At 46.1% G+C, this 25,764-nt stretch overlaps 2 long non-coding RNA genes across 2 annotated transcripts; one reads left to right on the top strand and one right to left on the bottom strand.

The window, feature by feature from the left end:
- The first annotated feature begins 61 nt into the window (after positions 1-61).
- LOC128151243 (uncharacterized) lies at positions 62-2,565 on the top strand. The gene is made up of 2 exons (XR_008238308.1): positions 62-154; positions 2,425-2,565. It is a non-coding gene; the product is annotated as an uncharacterized LOC128151243 (long non-coding RNA).
- On the bottom strand, positions 1,806-10,619 carry LOC128151244 (uncharacterized). Its single transcript, XR_008238309.1, has 4 exons — positions 10,542-10,619; positions 4,541-4,773; positions 4,388-4,463; positions 1,806-1,878 (listed from the first exon to the last, which is right to left on the bottom strand). It is a non-coding gene; the product is annotated as an uncharacterized LOC128151244 (long non-coding RNA).
- Between the last annotated feature and the right edge of the window lie 15,145 nt (positions 10,620-25,764).

The following is a 25,764-nucleotide window of genomic DNA, read 5'->3' on the forward strand; positions in this document are numbered from 1 at the left end:
GAATTCATCATTGTGGGCGTTTTTCCTCCAGGATTTCCTATACTGGCAAACCCTTCACCAGTGGTGGGTGCCTCTGTGTGTGCATAGATGCATGTGTGTAAGTGCAAGATCTCTCTACTGGCCCTGTGGAAACTGTTCCGGTATCACAGACGAGGTCAGTCTAAGCATAAAACAGGAGTCATGTTCATCTCAAAACTGCTGGAAATAATAGATCAGAAAGAGCAGAGAGAATGGAATGGGAAAAAAGACAGTAATGGGTTAAAAAGGCCTCTGGGGTCCAAGTCTTATCTGCTATAAATTTACATTGACTCTGTGAGGTAATATTTAAGCAATCTACTCCCATGCCAAGTTACAGCAGCTACTTCCAAATATCCCAGACGTTACTGTACAGAACCAAGAATAAAAAGAAGATACCAGAACAATATCAAAAATAAGCTGACCGTGTCCTTTAAACACATGCCCATGTGCCACACTGGACAGAAACAGTGTCAGAACTTTAATAATATGGTGAGAGAGTACAAGTGACCCAGACTGACAGATCTGGACAGATTATATCCGCTTTACTTTCATTTATACGTGACTAAGAAGGGAAAAGGATACAGAGCGCTTGTACCAATGTTCTGTCAAAAATGAAATGAGGGTGCTGGTCTCCTGCAAGTGCAGATGAACATCAATCACAAAACCCTCATAAAGGCATAAAACACAGTCCCTCAGTGTTATTAGAAAGCAAGAATTAAAAGTTTATCAAGATGGAAAGAGCAGATCCTCAAGGGAGAATGGATTTCATAAGCAATCAGCAAAACCTTCTCCAGGCACCTCAGTGTGACTTGCAAGGCAGTGAGAAAATCAAAAGAGGTACTACCTAAAGAGAAACATACAGCGAGAGTTCCCAGCAGGCATCTTAGAAAAAGCCCTCGGTGGGATAAAGTGTCAATCCTTTCTCGCCTCTTCCTGCTTTCCTGAAAAAGAAGGGAAAAAAAGATGGGGGAGGGAAGAGTATGATGTTTGTATTACTGCTTATTTTTGCCTTGCAAAACATATTTGTATGTGTTGGAGGAAAGGTTTCCCTCAGCTTGTCACAAAATCTCTGCAGTTGGGTATGTTAGTTGGCCGTCTCATCTTAGGACAGGCTTAAGGCAGGAATATCAGACTGACACATCAGTACAGAGGTGCATCCCCAGAGCCCTCCAGGGACCCAGGGCTGGAGCAGCAGCTGCTGAAGGTCGGCAGAGGCGAAACTCAACTGCATTTCACTTCTGGTAATCCCATTTTGGATATTGGAACTTGGCCATGGGGAATGAAAACATGACTAAAGCATTTCTTTATTCCAAGTCTGCCTGGCTGCCGAAGCAATGCTTTGGAGCACTGGCCTGCAAGTCCCACTTCTGGCAAATCCAACAATTGAAAGGACACTGAGTAATGAGATTTTTCCCCCAGCTCTGTGCTGGTGTTGCTGGAAATCCTTGTATTCCCAGCCCTAGAGACCACTATCATTTCCTAAAATGTCCAAGTGTGTAAGCAACTGCACAGAGGCAGTTGAGAGAGAGGGAGGACTTCTCATAGGTCAGGGTTAAGACCACTGGCTAGAGGGAGACTTGGGGGAAGAACTGCACCCATCATCAACTACACCCTTAATCACCAGGGACCTCTCTCAAAGTCGCCATCTCCCTGCTTAGATGCTCAGGGGGCAGATGTATAAAAATGTGCTTCCCCCTTTGCTGTTCCTCACGCCTCTGATGTTGCTGTCATCCCTTATGCATCCACTTTTGAAATAAATATTTCCATTGCTTATGAAAGAACTCACAGCATTGACGGAGATGGATGAGAGCAGCCCTCCAGGCCAGAACTGCTGGGCACAGGCACCTTCCAATATGCTGTCTGTAATGAATGCAGCAGGGGGAATGCAACATTTTGTTTAATGAAAAAAAACCTGCTTCAAGCTTCTGAAGGGCTGTTATAAGCTGTGGCACAATGAAACTCAAGACATAAGCCTCTTTATATTTCATAATACACGTTACAGATTTTTTCCTGCAGAGAAACTTCAATGAACACCTTGTTTTGTTTAAATCTTTTGTTGCAAACATTGATTATTCATTGAAAATCTAAACTGCAAAGATCTGACCAAATGATTTTACAAAAAGTTCAGATTTCTGCACCAAAGCAGACATTTCCAAAAAGTTACAACCATTTTGCTGTATAGTAATTATTAGCAGAAAATCAACTCTGATGGTAAGGTTTTAATTAGCCCATACAAATATGTATGCAAATGTACATCACTGCATTTCAGATGAAACTACTTGCCCCCTAAACCAAAAATGCATCTAAAATAGAAGCTACAGAAAAGTAGCAAGCAAAAGTATTCTGATTTTAGCATATAATAAATGCAGATTAATAAAGTCAATTTATCTCATCCTGTCACACCAGGTTTCCCAAACTGTCCAGAAAAAAGTCTCCCACAACAACACACTTCAAGAGCTGTGACATCCCAGCCATGTCTGCTGAAGAGGTGCCATTCCCCGAGTTTACTATTAAATTGCTTTCTCAGAGAGAAGATACGCCAGTTAATCTGACTCAAACGTGTATTTTTATAACTGATGCAACATGAAGGCATCGTCGTTTAAAACATGTATTTGTACTTCTATAAAATATCAGATCACCTCCTGAATACTGGCTGTACTGCATATCTGATTGGCTTTTATTCTCCAAATTGGAGGGGGGCTGGGAGGGGAGGTGAAGCAGCCACCAGAAGGGTATTGAGATGCACACGAGACTGAAGGAAGGCGAACAGAAAGAAGGAAGATCAATTAACGATCTGATCCCAGTGAGAAAACAAGTACAAATGTGGTCCCTAAAGTTGAGACCGTCGGATGCAGTGAGGAGCCTGATCGATAGATGTTAGTGATGGCGTGGGGAGGAATGCAGCGCTGTGTGGCAGGAGCTCAGCGCCGGGTTACAGCGGACAGGGCAAAAGTCCCCAGATTACAATAAAGCAGCTTGAAGGTGACAGATTTCATTGTTGAAGGTGATAAAATTCCACGTGGCGCGCTGCAAAACAAGGGCTGGAGCTCAGCCCACAGAAAGGGAGGCAGTGCCCCAGACAACGCGGTGGGAGGTTTCCCCTCCTCTCCTTGCCCTTGGAAATCGGCAAAGAAGCGCTCAAGTGCCCGAGGTGGGTGACAGGTTTCCCCTTGCCTGACACATGGCAGGCAGAGCTGCCGCTTGTGAACTGAACCTGTGCAGTGGAAGTGCAACGGTGCTGCCGCAGAGCAGCATCTCCCGTGGGTGGGCACCACAGCGCATGACACACAGCAGGAAAAAGTAAGGGCTGTCGCCTGCAGAGACAGTCCTGCAGCAGGCAGGATCCTGCAGGAGGTGTGTCAGCGTGAGCAAATTGGTCACGGCACCTTCTTCTGTCCGTGCTTTGTTTAACTGGTCTCCCCCAATTTGCTAAGAAGATCTCTGATGAGGGTCACACCAGCACAGGCCCATCATGAACAAGGTGTCCCAAAAGCTTCGTGCTTTGTTTTCCAAAATAACCCCTGATGCTGTTACACAGGCAAAACACCCATCCAGCAAAAGTTTGACCTTCACTGCCTTTAACTCATGCCCACTTTGCTGCAAATGCTTTGTGGAAGGGTTCAGTAAGGACAGGTATCGTCTCTTTTAGTCTAACAGAGGTTCAGCTTGGTCTGGATGCTGCCCCCAATCAGGCTGCTTGAAATGCAGGAAAGAGTCAGCAGCAGAGATGTGAAAGCAACAGGAAAATCAAAGCCTGAGACTAAACTAGCAATTAGACCAGCCTTGGAATATATTTAAGTCAAATCAATCCATACAAGAATTTCAGTCACGGTGTGCTCATGCCCACACTTCTCCCCCCCCTCCCTTCCTCTCCCGCAACCCAGGGCTGAGATCCAGCATTACTGTCTGCTTCATCAGAATATGCAAGAAGTGTAGTGACAACACGTCTCCTAAGATGCTTTATCAGTTTTGCAAAGTCCCAGTTCATCCACCTCTTGTGGATCTATTTACATATTGATGTATTTATTCGACTCTTTCCACCAGGCATGCCCCATGAGATATTAAACTATTTTATTTACAAAGACATTGGGGTTGCAGCTTCTAACAATTAAGTCAGCCAAGATATAACTTTGCATGTGCTTTCAGATTGATGTGTGAACAGACAAACAGGCCTCGTCAGTGATTCAGGAGCAGCCGGGGGGGGAGGACTGGTTAAACCCCATCTATATAAACCAGTCAATATCTGCTGCAACTGGGAAAAATGAATTGGGGTGGTGGGAGGCACAAACATGCGGAAGGGAAAGATAATGAGCCAGCAGAAGGAGTGATGGATAAAACCTCGAAGAGAAACTTTGCCAACAGGGCTCACCTTAAAAGGTTGGTGCTTCACAGGAACTTGCAGGCTCTTGGAGCTGCCCCTGCTCCATCTCACCCATCAAAGTCACCTATTAAAAAAGAGCAAAGCTGTTCCTCACCGACTGGTGCACTTGGAGGAAAAGGAGGATGGGAGGAGAAGAAATACCTTGTGAGATCAAAGTCAGCAAAAGGTTGTTTAAGAGAGGCAAACCGCAGCCCTGCCGCTGACGTGATGCTCCAGGAAAGGTGCTAAAGCCCTTTCCAGAGAGCTTTTCCCTGGGCAGATCTCAGTGGAACATCTTTCATCCTTCTTCTCTCCGTTAGCATCTGATCAGTCTGCAGCCGTCCACACTCTCTTCTCCAGACCCTCTCCCTGCTTATTGACACTCGGTGGTATCTCTGAGGAGGAAACATCAAGATGACATTTGTACACTGATGTCATTTACAGTGTGCCAGGCTGCAGATGAGGGGGGACACATCATCACAGGGGAATGACATACTGGGTTCTGCTTAAAGCCCCACAATTCCTGCCCTGGCCCCCTGCAGCCATCACACCTAAACCCTGGCGCTCGCCCAACCCGTCGGCAGCGCTGGATCACACTTAAAACAGCTTTAATCCAAGCACACGGCTGCCTGCAGGGATCTGCAACAGACACCTACAGGTGTACAAATCTGTAGCATGTGTGCCTGTTGGTTTCTCTGCCTTCCACCAGATGAAGTATGTCCATCAAAGCGTTTTAGGCTCCCTTAAAAACAAGAGCTGAAAAGTCACCTGTGTATTTAGACCAGTATAAATCTGGCACGCTATTGCCTCTTCCTGACAGCGATCCCATCCGGCGCCAGCATTCTTCTTAGCATCTCTGACATTTCAAAACTATATTTAGAGACCTGGATGGGAATTTAATTTTGAAGTTTTCTACCGAACACTGTTATATAAATATTCTGCACCAGCTGCCTATGGGTCTATTGGTGCGTAGGAAGCCTGTGCCATTGCCTTTAATTAAACGGGCAGAGGCAGCCCAAGGAAAGAGCACTAAATAGTAGTCTAACCATCTTAAAAGTCGGTGCTTGTCTCCCTATTAATTCTCACCCTGATCTTTTGCATAGCGCTATCGCCAGGCTAATTAATCACAGGTGCAAGCTCAAGCATTAATTGCAACAATGAATCATTTTTTTCTGTCTGTGCCTGGCCATTTCTAGCCTATAGGAATGCAGCTACTCCCGTTACTTTTATAATTATTATAAATATAGAGCCAGCAACATGCACTACATTTTGTAGGCATTAAAAAAGACATGGTATTTGGCCCGAAGCATTAACAATCTGGTGCATATTCAGGGGAGTGATAAATGCATCTCACTGACAGTCTGAAAATGCGTTTCCTGAATCATTTTAATTCAGGAAACTTTATGAAGGTGTTAGGTAAAGCACAGGTTTTAGGAATCCAGTGTCTGCAGCTCTCCTGGTCAACATGCTTCGGCAGGTCCTGGACACTCGTGGCTTGTCGGGACTTCCAAGGCACACGGCAGTCTCCAGTTCATGCCGCCCAGCCTGTCTCTTCCCTACTGGAAAATTATACAAGATACGAGACAGGATGACTCTCAAGCACAGATGGTTGGGGGAAAAAAGCTCTGTAACCTCTGTGCCTCCAGGCTTAGACTCAGCTTGTGCGAGATCGATGGAAAGTCTCGATGTCTGGATGAAAAGAAGGGGTGCTGTGAACCTTCGACGGTGAGGCACATGCCGGAGACTCCCAGTGCAGCTGGAGCTGTCAGGCAGACGCTCTTGGTCTGAGCCCAGGTGAAGAGGCCGTGGGCTCCAGGGGCTCAGAGGACAGACGGCCACTCTTCAAGACATGGGTCCTGCCTTGCCAGGGCAGGCAGAGGCGCAGGCAGGAGGCGGCACAGGGGAGCCGACACCGGTGTAGCCTTTGCTGAAGGGAATTGGGAGCCATCCACCCCGGTGCTGGGTGAGCCAGTACCTCCTCCTGGCATGGGCACAGGGATGGAAATGTGTCTCAATGTACTGCACAAGGGGCAAGAAAAACTGCTGATGGTGCTGTTCTGAGAGATTAGATTATAAATGTATTAAATGAGTAACGTGCATTATGCGTCCTTCCCAGACCAAACCACCTGCATGCACAATGCGTGGCTATGATGTGGGGTTGACAGGTTCAGACAAATTGTTCGGGACTAATTTTCAGTGTCAGACTGGCAGAATGCACTCCAGGCAGAGGCTTTTGATGCTGGGGAAGACAAAGCTAAAGCTACGAAAACAGCGCTTTTTAGGGAGAAAACAAAAGCTAAAATTTGAACAGCTATAAAAACACAATTTGTCATCCAAACTACAGTAAATATTTCCTTTTTTGCTAGCACAGAGGCTGTGGAGAAGAAGTGGCTGAAGGAGAGCTCAAGGTGAGCGCCCGTTATTTACTGCTGCTGATGAATAAGCAAATCCCCACATTGTGTTTTCCTACAGGACAGCAAAAGCTCCGGACTGCTTAACAGTCTGGTTAGTTGTTATTTTTTCCCCTCCTGGGGTGCGTTTTACATGCTGTTCCAGTGAAACGCGGTACTACTATTAATTGTTCGCAAACACATAAAACACATGGTATTCTCCTTTGCCACCACTGCAGTCCCAGCAGATCAAATGGGGGAGAGCTGGTAAAGTCACCTACCAAGACAGAGCTTGGGAGAATAATGCAAAAAAGATCCAAAAGGATTTGTGGGGGTTTTGTTGTTTGTTTTTTTTTTAAATATAATATACTTCTCTCTGCCTGTTTAAAAGCATAGGCTTGTTTGAACTTCCTAGGGAAGTCGGGAGCATTGAAGAGAAATTGGCAGGCTCCAATCTGGCTGCTTTTCCTTATTATGAGAAAATACACTCTCGTCTCCTTGTCTAAGGGTATGAATTCTTCATCTCATATTGTGTTTGCACAGAAGCGTGAAATGTATCCTGAACATTGGTCTTCGTCCACACTTCACAATGTGAGAACAACGAGGGCAGTGAGACATGCAATGAGAATGGGGACGCCACAAAAGTGGGGGAGCGGGTGGCCGCTTCTGTTTCAAGGCCTGGACTCTGGCGCTGCATTCACCATTTCCATCGTATTTAAAAGGAAAACCCGAGGCATGTATTTCCTCCGAGATGCTTGGGGGCCCTGGTTTGTGAGCTGTCGTCCCTGTGGGAAGCTCCCGCCTCCCTTTCCGTAAATGTTCCCCCTGCTGCCACTGAATCACCATATAATCTGGAGACCCGTGGGAAGGGAATTAAATGGTGGTTATCACGCTGCCATGTTCTGCTCACTTTATTTGTTTTAAATGACCATGAAAGCAAAGGGGGGAAAAAGAAAACACACAAGTGGAAACTTAATTGAGCTGCTGAAATGTCTTTAAAGGAGCATTATGGGCTGGATTATGATGCCTCAGCTCCCACTGGTGGCATTTGCTCACATGAGTGGGCATCTGATTAGGCAGTTCGGCCAGGACCCTTTCTCTAAATGATCCGTATCTCTCACTGCGAATTTGGAGCTGAGGACAACCAGAGATACCCAGCTCTGGGGACTTGACAGAGCATTTGAGAAGATTGCATGCTCCAAAAATGGCCAGGATGGGACCAGGCTGCAGGCACCCAGTATCGCTGAGGGCTACAAGAGTTTGTGTCCTTGTTTCCCAGCAGGGTTTGCTACTCCAGGGAGAACAGCCAAGACCAAGAGGGCAGTTGGCCCAGCTGAGCTCTGGCATGAGGAGGGAAAAGATGTACCCCATCTGCCCTGGCTACCTTCTCCCCGAGAAGCTCCACTTCTGGGCAGGAGGAAGGGGGAACCCACTCTGCTCTCTTCATGGGCACCAAAGTGCAAAGGCCCCTCAGGCACTAGGTGACAAAAACAGTTGAAGCCACAAAGTGGCCTTGGTTAGATGCTGTCTCAGGGTAGAGGTATGGGAAGAGGTCGTAGAGGGGCCGCAGAGCCTGAGGAGGATATGTGGGCAGAAGAGCACATAACAGAACTGGGCAGCAGCCTCTCTGGGAGAGGAGAGCGACCGGAGTGACAAAAGTGCCACAGGAACAGGAGGGAACTTCCCATGGAGGTGGTCAGCAAAAAAAGACCAAAATTTGGGGAGAAGACTCTAGCAGAGAAGAGGGAGGAACTGCCCTGACTGACTGGCTGGAGCTTTAATCTAGGAGATATGGAGCAAAGAAAAACCAAGATGTGGAAAGCCAGGTACCACAATTCAGCACAAACTAAGCCACCCACACCTGAGGGATAAGTCAGGGCGGGACCATGTGGGAAAAGGGGGCTCAAGACATCCACTGTGGGAGCCCAGGGATCTGACAGGGAACCTGCTGGACCTGCTGGAGCAACTGCTAATCTCCGAATAGAACAGAACTCGCCTCTGGCTTGTTACACCTGAATTTTATTATGAGACCAATATGCACGGAAGTAAATAAAAATGTGTTCCTCTCTATTCAATTTTCTGCTAGATCTTAAAATCCTCTAACCTGCAGGAAACTCTATCAAAAACCCTTCAGGAAGGATCCCTGCATTTTTATGCGTAAGTTCTGAGTCCTGTGCAAATCCAAACAAGGGCATATGGGAGGAGGGCAAGCTGAGCTCCTCTGTCCTGCCCTGTGTGTCCCTCTTACACTGGCCAGGCACTGCACATGGTCCACAGCTCCTTTCTGATCCATTTGTCAAATCTCCTTCCCATGCAGTGGCCTACCCCAGCCCTGGGAAAGGATGCAGTCCCTCACTATCAGTTCTATGGATCCAGGAGCAGTTTTAGGACGCCCTGTCTCCCGCTTTGCTCCTCCTGCCGCTATCCTCCATGCCCTAGATGTTTTCTCAGGTGCCTTCCAACCACAGGAGCTCCCAGGAGCCTGGTGCTCTGAAATCCAGGCAGGCAGCAAGGGTGAGGTGGGGGTATACATCCTACTTTGGCTGGGAAGATAATTAAAAGGGCAGTCAGGGATGGCAGGGGGGATGGAGACCTTCCTCAGCACCTCCTGCTCCACTGGATCTCACTAGGACAGCACTTTCTGGGAATTGCTGTATTGCCAGATGTTGACTGGGCATCTGACAGGAGATGAATAAAGCCAATAAAGTTCTTATTTCTAGCTATAAAAATAATAATGAAAAGCAGACAGAGATGGGGGATAGGCTGCCCAAAGCTTTCCCAGGTTCCACTGAGCTGAATGTAGAAGGAGCTACCTTTAGTCACCTTCCCTTCTTATTTTCTCCTGCCTGTATGCCATGAGCAATAGGCCTGAAATTAAGCAGTTGGACGATATTTGTGTACAGTCAGAAGTATTCCTCAATTTCTGTCAAAGGGACTCTCTTTTATTTATTTTACATGACCTTTTCCTGCTGGCAGCACCAGAGCTCCCCAGCCATAACTGTCCTTCAGAGTCTGTTGTGCTGAGCCAACCCCACCGTGAGTTCAGGTCTCAAGACCCAGGGGTCTGCAAACCAGAGCAGCTCAAATGTCTCCCTGAAGGCCAAGGCACCTTTTTTTAATAACAACGATTCTGCCTCCAGCTCTGCAAGGGAATGCTCCTGTTACTGTGTCAAAGGCTGCCCTGCTTCCTTGTACCTCTCTCCCCAGAGGTACAAACATGCCCGTGCTTTCAGGTCCTGTGTAGCTAAAGACCAAGTTCTGAATATCAACGATTTCCTTCATGCTCTGCTGTACCAGCCTGGGGATATTTGGCTGGGGCACTCTGAGCAGTTCTGAGATTCTGACATGCAGTTTTGTAAAGATATTTGCTACACAATCGCTGTCAGAAGAGCTGTCTTTGTCCCCACCTGCAACAGTGAACCTCCCCTCTTAGGAAGGTCTACAAAAGGTGCAGATCCTACCATGCCAACACCTCCACCTATCCCAGGTGATAACTGCTCTGACTTTAGATTTAGAGGCGAAGGGATATTTATAAACAATTACCTGGGTTTGCACCCCTCACAACCTGGGATCTAAATGAGCTCCTGGGCTGCATCTGTTAGAGGTCCCCAACAACCCACAAAACTTGAGGGAGGGCAAAGGTATCTTTCCGCCACATTGGTGCCCTCCCTGTTCACAGCTGTTACAGAGTCTGAAACTCCCTTAGTTTCAGAGACAGACTGAGCACTGCAGAACAGGTCCTGCACTGCTGTGCTGGGAATGCTGGCACCTACCTATGGGCACCTGGACTGGCTCTGGATAAGCTTGCAGATCCAGCTCAGTCCATGGCAATCAGAGCAGTCCTGTTCCCCACTGAGATCCAGGTTGGTAGCTGAAAAGAAACATTCAAAATGTGTATTAACACTGTTTTACAACGTGGGCACCACCGCAAGGAGAATGTATGTCCAGCATGGCTGTCACTTCCTCTCCACATGATGGCATGAAGCAAAGTTGCATTATTGTGGTGAGCTTCAACCCAGAAGCTAGCTCCTAGACATCTCCTAAAGCCAGGAACAAAAGTTCTTCAGGAACAATAATGCCTTCAGCCCAGAAACTGCTGCAATCTGCATGGGAAAACCTTCTGCTGGACCTCTGAAGGCCAAAGAGTTAACTCCTGATCTAAAAACCGGCAAGTTGCCTAGATACCACAGGGCATGATCTGGTTACACTTGTGCAAACAATCTGGCACCGGGCAGTGACGCACACACCTATGCATTTAACATTTCTATTTTCCCAAGCCTTAACCTCAGGTAGTAGCATAATGGACTGGGAATATACATTTAAGGTGGAAAGCATTCCTGGAAACTGGCTATTCTTCAAAGGCATATTTACTGGATGTTCCAATAGCCACAATTCAATAAATGTACAGCAGTATTACACTGGGTAGAAGTATCTGGGATAAAAGAAGAGTGAAACTCCCATTACCATTTCATTCAGTATTTTTATCAATGATCTAAATGACGCTATATAAATCCTTGTTGTGGCAAAGTTTGCAGATGCCAACAAGATTGGTGGTAGGGAAACAACAAGCAGGACTGGACTATCAATATACAGCAATCTGAAATAACTGAGAGTTGGCCACACTCCAATGAAACATGATTTAATAAGTCAAATGCAAGGTAAGACATCTGAAACCAGAAATGCAGGTTACACTTACAGGACACTGCCTTGGAAAGGAGTTGCTTTGAAAAGGACTCAGAGGACATCACAGCGATCTGCTGTAGCCCTAAAGCTGCCATAAAGGGACTCCTCTGATCCCTTGGTGTTTAGAAAGGGCAATCGCAGACCCCAGCAGGAAGCATTCCTTCTCATACGCAGCTCCAGCGACAATCTGCTGGAAAGCCATGTTCAGGCTATGTTCCTTCCTTCATGGAGGAAGAGAAAATACAGAAGCGATTCAGGCAAAGCCAGAAAATGACCCTGGAGCTGGGAAACAGAAGCTGTCCAGCGTGCTTCTGAAGGAGCCCAAACCTGTCAGCTTATCAAAGACGTGACTGAAACAGGATCTGATTACTGCTACAGGCACTAATACGGGGGAAGGCAATTGTGAGAGGGGGCTTTCAGGTACTACGATGCCTCTTCCAAGACAACTGCAAAAGTTGGCAATTAGAAATTTAACCTTGAAATAAAACATAACAGAAACAGCAGTGAAGGTGAAATTTCAAGATTAGCTGTTTTTCAGAAGGCACTCTTTAACTCATATTCTGGGAGAAATTATATAGGCAGTTAGACTAAACATGGCTGTTGTAATCCCTAGATTACTAGACTGGAGTCTAGTTCTTGCACAAACTGTTCGGAGCAGGCATTTCTTTGTATTTGAAGGAATGGAGAAAACACTGTGGAAAGGCTCAGGCAGCCTGAAAGACTTTTCCTAGCTGCCTCGAACTCTACGCTATGCTCGGGGGGATACTTCCACTGCTTAAGCTTTACATACTGTAAGTTATATGACTGTCTCTTCCCAAATTAAGCAAACACAGATTCCCTCCTGCTGAGCTGAAAATCTCAGTATCAGTTTCTCCAGTCCTCACCAAATCCTCACCAGTCTGGCTCTGGAGAAAATGCATAAAGAACCCCTGTCTGCTCCTAGTTACAGCTGGGGAGCTGTACAGATATCAGTGAGGTTTCAGGGTGTAACAGAGCAGAAACCAGCTCAGCATGCTCATCTTCTCAAGCTAAGTCTGTCCTTCTGTTTCGATAGATTAGCTCTTTGCCTGCATTTCCCCTTGCACAGTGATGCCAGCCTGGCCACAGCAACAGTAAGAAGGAAACAGCGGGAGGCCTTGCTTCATCCAACACCAACTCCCAGATCTCTTAACAGTGGCGGCTTTTGTTCTCCTGGTTCCTGTCTGATCTCTCCAGCCCCGTCTTACAGCACTCTACATTCTTCCTTCAGGGCCCCCTCCTACAGTAACTCCATAAAATAGTATACTACTTTTCTATTTCAAATCCAGACCTGGCATCTGAGCAAAAATAGAAAGTGATCAATCATCACACTGATGCAGAAGGGTCTTTTTTCCATCTCTCCATTGGTTTTGCAAGCTGAACTGTCAGAAGTGAAAATTCATCTTCTGTTTGAATATGCAAGGAACACATAGACTTGGGCAGTGTCATACAAGGAGTGTATTTTCTAGATAAAAAATGAATGCACTGCAGAGAATAAACTGATAAAGCTAATCTTACCTGTACATCTTCCTGCCAAACTGCGGCTGGAAACTCTTATCACAGCTAGTGGGTGAACTACACTTCTCACCACTCTCATTTGATGCTGTGCCCCACACAGCACATCATCTCTTGGCTCCTAAATCCAAAGTCATCAGTGGGAACCAGGCAACTTTTCCACTTGTAGACTGGATGTCGGGTGGAGTACCAGATACAAGTTTCCTTGATGGATCCAAAGCCTGTCCAGACAGTGCCATCCCTTCCCTCAAGGGCAACAGCAATGCTAATCACAAAACAAGCAACCTCCTGATTGCAAAGTATCGCTGCCCTGGAACAAAAGCATTTCAGAGTGAACATGTTACAAAACCAATAAAATAGGCTGTGCATGTTCAGATTAACTTCCATTAGCTATTTCCAGGAATGAGGGGCTCGTCTGACCAGCTTCCTGCAAACTCTCCTACAGCTGTATTGGTGTTTGCTTTATTTTGGAGCAGGACAGCCCTTTTGAGGTGACTCTGCTAACCTTCCCCACTTACTACATTTAGGTCCACGCTGCAGAATTGTATTCCTTTCAGACAAAACTAAATGACAAGATGAGCTCCAAAGACCCACACAACACATCCCAGCTGCTATTGAATGTTCCAAGCCATGGAGCCAGCTCAGACGTATCCCAAGTAAATTCCCCAGAAAGCATATAGTGGAGCAGCACCAAACATTTCACTCCCCAGATCTGCTTCTACCACACCTTGCTGCTTCCTCATGCAGGTGTAACCGCTAGGAAGCTTCTCTCCGCATCCACTTATCTCCCTGCCAGACCTCATGATGCTTCCTGGACAGCCCTTTGCAGTACACAACTTTTTTGCAAGAATTAGCTAAAATTTTCCCCCATTCCACTCTGTTCTCATTTAGCTAAACAAGATTTTCTCTAGCAGGAGATGGAAGGTGGTACGGCTTGGAGCTAGCAGCTTACCCTGTTGTCTTTTGAGTGCAGCCTTCAGAGGTCTTTTCCCTGGAAGCCTGGCTTGGCTCTAACTCAGTGGCAGGTTCTGAATTAAAAAAAGCTGGGGCTGAGGTTCAGGTAGGGAACCATGTGTTCTCACGCTGGAGGCACTGAAGTAAACAGAAGGTCAGGTGAATTCCCATAAAGAAATTACCAGGATCGTTAAGGATTAATAATTATTTTTGCATCTGATAAGTTATTGTACTGTTAATTTCTTTCAACAGTTTTTTCTTAGCTGTTGTGTGCATGACCAAATTCTTTGCGAGATCACCTCTGGTACATTACCTGACATGCTCAGATGACAGCTTGTGTAAGACCTGCTCATTCAGTAGTTAGTTTCCAATTAGCATGTAGCTGTGGTGTGATGAGTAATCTTGTACAGAGAGAGAGGGAATCTTAATTTGCCTGCCCTTAAAACAGGATACTGTGATTTCTAATGAGTGTCAAACAATTGCAAATCTTAACCAACCGAAATAAAAGGTAACTGGCTAGTGTCAAGTCTAATTTCACTAAACAATGGTATCATTAAATTCTCCTGCTATGACTGATTTTGAACTGGCAGTAAGAATGAGTTATACCTACTACACAGGGGGTTCATATTTCTTCTTCAGTTCTATCTTTATTTACCAGATTTATTTTGTGGTTTACATTTTAATTTTTTTGCCCTTCTGTTAATGATAAAAGATGTCTGAAGATTTGCAGTTCAGCTTCTCAGTAGCAGAGAATTCAGGAATATGACATCTGGGCATACTGTCAGTGTAACTGGCCACCTTTAAACATCTACACTAACGTTGAAATACAGGCATTCACTGCCCCAAAAGGTTGCTCCCATTGCAAAAATCTCAACCCCAAAGCATCACTCTTCTCCCAGAAATGAATACTGCCTCAGAAGCCGATCTAAATCAGAGACCAAGATAGAGGAAAAACCACTCTTCTCTAATTTCCACTCTTCCCCTACTCAGAATCTCATGTGACAAATCAGCCGCTAGTTATAGTACATCTTCCAAAGATTGAACATTTTTTTTCCCAGAGTGGCAGAAAGAAGAGTGTATGTAACACTGTCACTGGAGTAGCATAGTCATCACATCGCTCTTAAAAAATTGGTAGAAAAGCTGCTGGGAAGCACCGAGTGTTGCCTGCTGGACAGCTCAGCTGTCTCGCACTCAACGGGAGCAGGCTGAAGCCGAGGAAGTCCCTTTCTTGCCTGGACTGGCAAGATGTTGCCCAGACATTGTGTAATGAAGAGCGCCTAAAACCAGAAACCCAGCTGAACATGAAGTTTGGTAGCTCAGGTGATAGGTATGGTAAGAGTAATATTTACACAGCTAAACGTGGCTAGGATACGGCTACACTTCAATATTGCTGTGTGCTATAATAGGACAGGAGCTAGAAGTGTAGTATCTGCTCCCAGTTAACTGTGGATACACGAGAACAAGAATGTTTTGTTCGTATCCAGTTCCCCCTCCTTCCACTGCAGGTAGTCAGGAACAGGTGAGTCCTTACTCAGAGACATAAATACCACCTCTCTCAGATATAATTGCTACATCAGCTACACACAGAATATATATTTTATATACTATAATAAAACATGGCCAAACAGAATATGTAATATTTTATATGCTATAATAAAGCATGACCACCCCCAGTACTTTCTATCAAACACTGCTGTGCAAATGTTTATGCTGAGAGTGTATTAAGGACTCCAAAAATTAAAAAATGAAAGAAAAAATATATCTCTGTCCTCCTGCTGTGATTCGTCTCACCCCCATACCTCCACCACACCTTACGATACGAACCTCCCCATCTCCACTGAAAAGACTCTAGTTCATACCTCCAGTTCTGTGTTAAAGGTGCTGCAGGTGCCATTGAGCATCTTGGTCCAGTCAAGATCATATTGCGGTTTTGAGTCTCCTTACATAATTTAGCAAGATTATACTGCCAAAAAGCAATTTCTCTGCAAAGAAAGACCAGTAAGTCTTGCCCGATCCCTTTAGCTCTGTATCATCTGCAAATTTAATGATCCTACATGCTGCAGTGTTGCGTAAATCTTTAATAAAAATATTAAAGAGCCCCGCAGCGGACCTGCTCCTCAGTCACCTCCTAATTGACACTCACCCTTAGCTCCAAGCCATGACTCTGCCTTCTTGCCAGTATTTTACCCTTTTCAGTAATAGATTATTTTAACCTGCATTTAGGGAGTTTGTACTATAATCCATAACGGAAAATTTTCTTAAAACCTTCTGGACAACCAGATAGATTTATGCTATCTAGACTGATAGTTATTTCATTAGCATAAGTGACCAAATTAGTCTGACATGATTTACCTGCAATATATCCATGCTGACTCACTCCTATTACAGTAAATTTATTTTTTCTTAAAAAACAGCTGCAAACTAACTGTAAATGAAGATTTCATAAGAACAATGTTCATCTTGAATCTTTGCCTCCTGTTGTTACTTCTGTTGTGATGGAGCGTACACATTTTTCCGTCATTTTGGGAATGGGCCAGACTAAGAGAAAGCCAGAGGGCACAGGTACAAGTAGAGGTACAAAAGAATTATCTCTCCAGAGAGGGCTGCTACAGTTAAGGACGCTTGACTCCTTTCACAGAGAGGCACAGCACAAGGAATTAAGCCTGGCACGAGACACTCAAAATAGGATTTCATTTGATCTGATTTTCTATGAACCCTGACAAAGCACGTTGGGTAAGAGAGAGTGTGGAGCAGTAAGGTCTACCTTGGTAGCTTCCAACCATAGACAGCATCATCACCTTCTACATCTAATAAAACTACTAAAAAAACCCCAACCCTAAAAAAAGCTATGCATGGCTAAACTATCCTCACTACAGGAACAATTTCCTGACATGTAACCTAAATCTTTCCCACCACGATCCAAATCCACTATTTCTTGTCCTACCCCTGTCTGACAGGAGAGTCAGGTCCAATGAATCTGTTTTCAGAGACCAGGCAGAAAGACCTGTTGTTCTTCCCTCAGGGCAACTGATAATTTTCTCTCAAACCGAAACCTCCATTTCCCTTGCTCCACTGTCCGGTGGGGACCTGTAGACTAGACAGACATTACAATCCTGCGGACAGATCCTTCTCCAATGAAACAGGGCTTGGGGGGAATTTGCTAGCCTGGGTTTTTTAGTAGGAAAGGTTTCCTTGCAAGAGCTGAGCTGAAGTCCAGAGAACTGAAGTCCACTGATATATTCAGTCACAACATGCTTTCTCTTCTTTGTCTTGACCGCTCTGCCCCAGCCCATGGCTGTCAGCTACCTGCCTCCTCCAGGTACCTCCTCTCCCGAGCTGAAGAGAAGCTCAAGAGGCCTCCTCAATTATTCTGGGTATACAAAATTGCTTCTTACAGTTTCTTTACCCACCGTGATGGCTTATAGATAACAATGTCCTTCCATATAGGGTTTGCCCACATCTGAATGCAGTTGTTAAACCTCAGGGAGCAGCCAAAGCCTGAAAGGATTGCTGCTGACACAGTGCACAAGCGCTGCTGCACTGGGGGCCTGGGGTATAATTCCAGCTCTGCTACTGTCCTCTTGTGCCACCTTTAGGCATGTCACCTTCCTCTCAGAGCCGGCTTCCCCTCCCACCTCGAGTCCGACTTGTATGTTTAAATCCTGAACTTTTCAGAGAAGAGACCAACTCATGCGTTTCCCAGGATCCACTGTGCAAAGATATCTAAATCTGCTTCCCCACTCTTTTTGTTAAAGGAGAGAACTTTCTTTCATTTTGCTGTTGGCTAAACATTCAGTAGAGATTTTTCACACAGGATTTAAAGACTGCAGAGGAGATGACTTGGGAAGTTACCACATAATGCCTGTAAGTTAATTTTTGTCTAGGGAAGCGTTCTTGTATAGAAGGATGCTTACGAAGGTCCACTCCGCAGGCAGGCTATTGGGTAGTCTGTCTGTTACCAACTGAATCATTAAATTACATTTTTAATTTCAACTGTATTCTTCAACACAGTGAAGCTACATGCAACATCCTGCTGAGGGCAAAGTGAGTCAAGTAGTTATTAAATGGTCACAGTTAAAAGGTAGAACAAAGGTCCAGTCATAAAAGCATGCACAGAAAACCAAGCCTTTTCCACTATACAGTAATCCTCTCTAAGGCTTCCCCACTGGTTGGCATGGTAAAATAATATAGCCAGAGATGATATTTTTTTCCTCCTACATATACTCTCATTTAGTTTCTTGGGGAAAAAACTTTTCAGGCTCTTAGGGATTTGCCTATTGTGTTTAAAAAGAAGTAAAGTTAACCGTGACAGTCACTGAGGCATTTCAAGCCTGCTATGTTGGATCGGTTAACCAAGGGGATAAGATGTGTCCTTGAGGAAGAACAGGTACCAGTGAGGCTTCATCCCTAACCAGCCAGCAGTCTCGATTCGGCAAAATTCTCAAGCGCATCACTAAAGCTGAAGCATATACTTAAGCATCATTGACTTCAAATGGTTTTAAGCACATATTTAAAATTAAGCGGAGGCTTTGATAACTTGGGACCTCAGTCAAATCTAAGGACCTCTAGGAAATAAGGGGATACTGCCTATGTTCAAGGTATGTCTCCAAGCACAGGATACACATGCCACTCCATGTAAACCCTAAAATTAGCGCATAATCTGTAGACTACCAGGAAATCTTAGTCTCTTCTCGATCAGCATCATCAAAGTCATGACAGTGCTGCAAAAACCGTTCTTTAATTACGTGTGATCATTGAAGCTAACCACGTACTGTATAATTAGTAAGAAAAATGAATTATTTAAGTAACTTGCATTTAACAAATAGTACTGCCATTCTGATTGCAATTCAGTATTCAGTCACCATAAAAAGACATTCTTCTTATGCAGGAAAACAGATTTTCCTGCTTCTAAGATCTTGCAGATTTGAGAGTTTTTCCAGGGGTTTCAAACATAAAGTCCTACGTCCTTATACAGATTTGAGGGTCAGTAGCGACAAGGTAGCTTATCAGGCAGACTGATCTCTGGAGCAGGTTCCTAGCTGGATTAAGCACAGCTACGAACTGCTGTGAATGGAGGAAAACAAACAAAAAAACAATGGGGAAAATGATAGCCTTTCTCTCATTTGACAGAGACCTTGCTTTTCCCTCTTTTTTTCCTTGTACATTTTCATAGTTTTATAGACAGGTAATTACATGTCTGAGGTAAAGACCAACCCTCCTAGTTCATGCTTCAGAGCTGACAGAATTCAGTTGCAATTTTATCACAGTAATCACAGATTCAGTAGAAATGCAGCTGGGATGCAGCTGGGGTGGAGGTGGAAGAAGAGCTCACTTGACCACCTAATCAAGATTTTTGAATGAGAGACCTGGAATCAGACATGGAGTTACCGCTCTTACCTTTAGCTTCATCTTCTAAGCATGGGAGAGAGAGACCTGAAGCAATGCAGAGCTGAGCTAAGTTCTCACAACACAAGACAAGGTTGCAAGACCATCCCAGCTCACTCTCAGGAGCAGGTTAGCACACCTGAGCAGAACTGCACCCAAGCCAGCGAATCTGCTCTCTCAGAAAGGCTAATTAAGTGGGGTGAACCTAGACAGTCCTAAACTTGAGCCAGTTTTCTACCAGCCAACTCAGCATCTCAGCCCTGCAGTTCCTGACACTTCCATTCCAGCAGAAGCAATGGCAGAGCCAGCTCAGTCTGCCTGACCTCCCTGCCCAGACATGCCCTTCATTTCCCACAGAGCCCCACAGCTACATTCGCTTGGACTAAAAAACTTAAACCAGCTAATGGCTGGTAGCCATGTGGGCTAGCAAGCACATGTCATTTGTGGAGGACAGGAGCGAGAAACATCTCTGAATTTATGGCATCATAGCCCAATCTCGTAGCTTCCTCTGAAGCATGGAGTGGACTCTGCTGGGGCGAAGAGGGGAGGAGGATGGTGTAGAAGGACTACATGGACATTTTCATAAGGACGTGGGCCCAGAGGCTCTGCTCCATTGTCATTAGCTAGTCTAGGGTGGTCAGACCAAGAGCTACACTGCCAAAGGCTGCCAAGATCGGGGTAAATGAACAAATGAGACGACGAGAGAAATAACCAGGAGTGAAGTGAACAAACATTTGGTTTAACAGCAGCTTCCACTCACCTGGCACTGGATCTTGTCAAAACATCTTTATCTCATCACCAGCAGTGCTCGGCAACAGCGTCATGCCATCCATGGGCCCATAGGGCAAATAAAACTTTTTGCAAGATGTGAAGAAAAAGGAAAGAGTGAAAACAGCTTTGCTGGTTTTCTAGTGACAGAATGGCCAGTAAAGAAAACTGATATTCCCTGTACAGAACCCAGTGTTAAAGACTGGATAGGAAATGAGTCCTGAAATTACCATCAAACATTTTCCTGTCTAACACACGCTTGTTCTTGAGGTCTTCAGTCATTACTATTTCTACAGGGTTGTTCCTGGAAGCACCTCTTTCTGACACATACACTCACAGAACAAACCAGACACGTATCCAAAACTGCTCCTAAGAAGCTCCAGCGCTGGACTCTCCCTCTCCAGCCCCAGGAAATCTGCTCACACCATTGTTATTCTTAGCGCTTTCCCAGCATCTACACTGAACATCCCTTGTTGTACGTTAAGCCCATTCTTGCCCTCTCGCTGCCCTGTAGATGTGAGTAACAGATCCATCCCTCCCTCTTTGCCAGAGCATCACCAGGTGTCCTCTAAGTTGTCTCTTGCCCAGACACTGCCAGTTCCTTCAGTCTGCTCCCTGGGCCAGCGTTCTCTAGATTTATGATTGCTCCAGTCTGCTGCTCATCTCTCTTTGGTATGCGCACCTCCTGTCTTCCCACTGAGGCTTTGCCCATGCTGAACAAGCAGGGACTGTTTTACGTATCTCACAGGTGCAGTTTCTATTTCATAGAGGGGGTAAGATATGAAAAGCTCTCGTTAATCAAAGATGTGGGAAAAAGACACAAGAGCCATGCCTCTGCTCTAATCATGAACCTATACCCGCTCGAAGAGTGTCAGTCTAAAATACACTTTGGATGAGAAGATAAAATCAGGAGCATCACAACTAAATTGGGATGTCTGGTCACTTTAGCCATATCACAAGTGTGCTCTGCTGGTGCTATTGAACCCTCTTAAGCTGCCCTTTAGCAGCACGTCCCTTTCTAAAGCTGCCAGTGCCTTTGTTCTTCTCAAGAATAGCTGCCCGCTTGTGCACACAGAGGCAGGGGAAGGTTGGACACTGCGTGTTGCATTGTACTGTCAGGCTAAATAGAAGCTGATGGGATAATAATTAATTGCAGTCTCCCTGTAATAAAAGACGAGACAAAGCTAGAGATATAAATAAAATCATCAAAGGAACTCACAGAATAGGAGCTGTGTCTGCATTTTGTGGGCAATTTACAAGCCAAAGGAAGGTTGGGAACCCAAGGACTGAAAAGTAATAAAAATCTATGGACCCCTCACAAAACCATGACAGCGTCTCACTGATCTGTCTTGTTACCAGGCAGAGGTATAAATTCCCTCAACACCTTTGTTGTTTAAGGAACTGGAAAGGGAAGGGAAAAAAAAGGCTTGAAGTGGTAGTGACCCCCAGCTCACTCAGCCCCGAACAGTGGGGAGGTGCCCTCGGAGAGAATAGAGGAGACAGAAGGCACCCAGCTCTGCTCCGAGGGCAACAGGCTGCCAGCAAGTGCCGCCAGCCTGAAAATATGGTCTGGAGAGCTCTGGGCAGCCGGGAGTGCTTCAATGGAGACATTTTTAACTCTCTTTGTACCAGGAGGGCTCCTTTCCTTATGGCCTGCACAAAAGCAAACCCTGCCCTGACCTATAACTTGCCAAACCCCAGCTGCCTGTCCCTGCTCGCCGGCTGTTGTCATGACCATCACCTTCCAGCTTGGGGGGAAGAAGTGGTGACGAGGCAGAGCCAGAGTTGAAAGGGCCCCCAACACCACCCCAGCCTCGTGGGCAGCTGCAACCTGCAGACATGGGCAGGAGAACAGAGAGGGGAATCCTCCCCCTGCTCCCTCCCCATGCGGCTGCGAAAGAGGAAAATGGATATAAAAGAGGATGGATATGAAGGGAGGGGTGGGAAAGAACAAACCTATGTCTTGGACTCAACTCCTATTTAATGCCTAATTCTCACTAAAGTCAGATAAACAGATGCCTAAATACCCTCACAGCAACAGCCAGTTACATGACACATCCCTCTGTGCAGCAGCCTGCCCTGCTGCCCAGCTTGGGGAGCATCTGATACAACTCAACCCCAAGGGCAGAACTGAAAGAAGAAAATTATCGGGTGCTCTCATAAAAAAGGAACAGATACAGCTCTCAGAGACATCTGGGCCAAACTGCTGCTGGTACTGGCCTCTTCTCCTGGGAAATGGGCCATTATACATTCAGCTCATCTGCATATTGCCATTAATCCCACCACAGAGATACAGAGACTTCCCTCATTCATTCCCTGAAGTGAATGGAGAGGCTAGGAAGAGGGAAAGCAATGAGGCACATCCTCTGTAAGGTAAAAGCTGGGTACACATCAGGGACAAGCTGGAAGCACAGGTCCCAAATCCCAGCCCCAATCTGGGCTTTGTTTGGGTTTTTTTTTCTCCCTCTCTTTTTAAAATTCTCCTTTCAGAAATTTCTTCTCTGGTTAAATGAAGCCAAGGTAAAGAAACAGCAACTAATTAAAATGAACTGCTGTTGCACAATATCCCCCCCAAAGGCAAACACAATCTTCTTCCCGGAAAGAACAAGCAAGGCCTCAACTAAACAATAACTTCCTCAACGTAGCCAGCAAAGTCTTTCTTCCACCCGTTACCTAAACAACAAAGAAAGCAACCAAGAGAAAAAAAGTCGTCTCCCTTTCCCCCGTGCCTGCCTTGCCAGAACCTTACATCTCCGCAGCAGCAATGCCAGTTGGGAACGAAATTGTCTTCTCCCCACCTGCAGCATGCCGGGCTCTGCCTTGCTCAGGGTGATCTCTTCCAGCAGGAGCTGGGGACCTGGTGGGTGGTCACCAGAGAGAGGGGATCATTACAGATCACTCCCTGCCTTGTGTCTCCTTGCAGACTGGGCTTGTCAGGAAGAAGAGGTGATATGGCCCTAGCTAGCCCTACAGGCAGCAGAGCTCTTGCCAGCCCAGGAGCTTTGGTCTGCCTGGAGGGCTACAACTTTTGCCTTGGCTTCTGTGCAAGCAAAGAACCACTACTGGGTTGGTTGGCTTTAGGGACCGAGTCTTGGATCTAAAAACAGGAGTCTGGGTTGTCTGAACTAAAGGTCAGCTACAGCTTACCAGGCTTCAGCTGATAACTCTCTCTGTGGTCTAGCTGGCAAGAGAGGAGAGCTGAGCACATGCAGAGAAGCGCAACTCTCCCTTCCCAGCAGTGGGGATGACCCAAGGATGTGGAGGCACGATGCTCAGAGCAAGCTCAGCAGTGCAGCAACCTCCACTTGGCTCAAGAGAATGAAAAATGGATGAAATTTATATCACCAAAAAGGCCAGAGAAGGCTCCCATCACCCTGCAGGTAACCTGGACTTACTGCTTAAGTAGAGCACATCTCTGTCAGACCGCAGAGCCAGAGCATAGCAAATGCGCTGTGTGGGGGAGAGAAAGACAGACAGCGAGTTAATGTACGTCCTTGACTTCAAGCAAGTTGAGAGCTGCTACAGAGAGGAGGAGAGATCTGGAAAACACCCAAATGTTTGTGGGGGCTGCCACCAGATTCTCCCTCCAGCTTGCAAGCAATCCTGTGGGTAGGGAGAAGGGATGTAGGCTCCAAGCCACTGCCAAGGGAAGAGTGCACTGCAGGGCAAACAAGCAGAAAAATCACAGCCCAGCTGCAGCTGTGCCAGCTCTAGCTGAGACTGCTTCTCATGCCTTGTCACCATCCCACTCCGTGAGACCACCCTGGCACAGATCTGCCAGCTGGGGTACAGTTGTGATCGCTCCCTAATCCAGTTCAGTCAAGATGAGCTGTCTTTTTTCCATACTCTAAATGTGTATAAGCACTTTGCTTCTGCCTCCTTGTCCCTCTGTGGGAGGGATGGATATATTGGGGTAAATGAGTAATTAGCAGGCGTACTACTGGTGTTTCACATTTCAGAGCCACAGTCCCCACAGGTTTTAGAAGACAGCCACAGCCCAGCTTGCTCCTCATGAGCATTCCCAATCCAGACCTATGTCAAACATACCTTAGCCAAGGCTATTTTTAGAGGGACTCACTTTGCGCTCTTTAGGGCAGTCTTGTACTGCCAGATGATAAAACGAAGCCACAGGGCAAAGGCACCCTGACCCATAAAGTTGCTGGAGACTGCAGCTTGATGAGGAAGGCTGTGCCAATCCTTATTCCCTCACCCCAGGAGCCCTCAAGGCTGAATTCACTCTCTGATTCACGAAACTTACCATGAACCTCGGAAGCAGGGAAGAGCATTTGGCCCAGTTCTCTGGTGCCTAATAGCCACCAAAATGATGTGTGCAGCCTGCTCTCTGCCCTAGGAGGGGACAGGCCTGGTCCGATCAGCCCCACAGCTCTGACACCAGTCATTTGTTACGGCACTCAGCTAGGAAAAGTGCCTCTTTGCCCAACTGGTACAAAGTCCAGAAGCCTCTTCTGTTCAGTGGACAGTCCCAATTGTGATCTCTGACCTGAAAATCAAAATCCTTCCTAAGGTTTAGGTTTACACATGAACCCAGGGGCTCACCCCCCCAAAAAAACCCAACTCCATCCTTTCATGCCAGCTACAGTTGACTGGATGGACAGAAGTGCCCACTGAGGCTGGGAGTGTCACGGGGCAGACTGTTGTGACCATAGGACACACACAGTAAAGCCAACTCCTACAAAAGGTCAGATCCCTGACATTACCATACTCAGAACAAGAAGAGCATGCCAGCGGGGCTTTCACACAAACCTGTTTTACTTTCTGTACAGAACAGAAGCACGAACAAAGTTACTTACCCGAGCTGCAGGAAGAGACCTGACAGCAGAGGGGCAGTAACCTTTAGCTGAAATATAGTAACTTTAAAAAAAAAAAAAGAGAGATTCTAAAGATGGAACAGACGCTCATCTGATCACATCTTCAGCTTTAAAATATCCCCTTCCCACTAGCAGCCTTTTTTTTTACCTGCATCCCGGCAACGGGAATGGCGTTTGCTGATACAGTCATTATTACAAACAATGCTACAACCTGCTCAAGATAATTCCTACTCATGGGCAGGGGAGAGGGAAAGTGATGGTATTTGGAACAGCTCCTGTTCAATTGTCTGGAAGGTGATTGAATGCTGTAGTGCTTAGATCCATACTGGCAGCCAGGCAGGAACAGGTCAGAGGTGACAGAGAGGATCTTGCCATATGAATATAGAGTTTAAAGAGAAATATCTCGCTCTGATCCCATTCGAAGCCCCTTGTGCAGTGTGAGCAGTAGGAACATGTCCAAAGAGAAGCTGTCTGTGTTGTGCTGCCACCCACTGCAGCATCCAGAAAGGAGGTGATTTGGTCCCAAGCTTAGAAACTACTCCAACCTTTGCATGAGAGTAAGGGAAGGGTGCAGGCACCTCCTCTGCCCACCCTGAACATGGGTCCCAAACTATTGCTCCTTTGATCTTGGCTCCTGGCTCGCAGCCTCAGGTGGCTGATCAGCCAGATGCAAGATACGGCCAGGACCTTGAACCTCCTGCGTTTATTGTATCTATCTGAACCATCTTGCCGGCCATGCAATTTAGGAACTATGACAGAGATTCCGCATGGGTGTGAGCATGCTCACACGCAGAACCAAAAGCAGTTCAAGTTTTTTTATCAGTAAGCGATAACACTTGGACTT

The sequence above is a fragment of the Harpia harpyja genome, chromosome 14 (assembly GCF_026419915.1).
Source record: "Harpia harpyja isolate bHarHar1 chromosome 14, bHarHar1 primary haplotype, whole genome shotgun sequence".
In the NCBI taxonomy this organism is placed as follows: Eukaryota; Metazoa; Chordata; class Aves; order Accipitriformes; family Accipitridae; genus Harpia; species Harpia harpyja.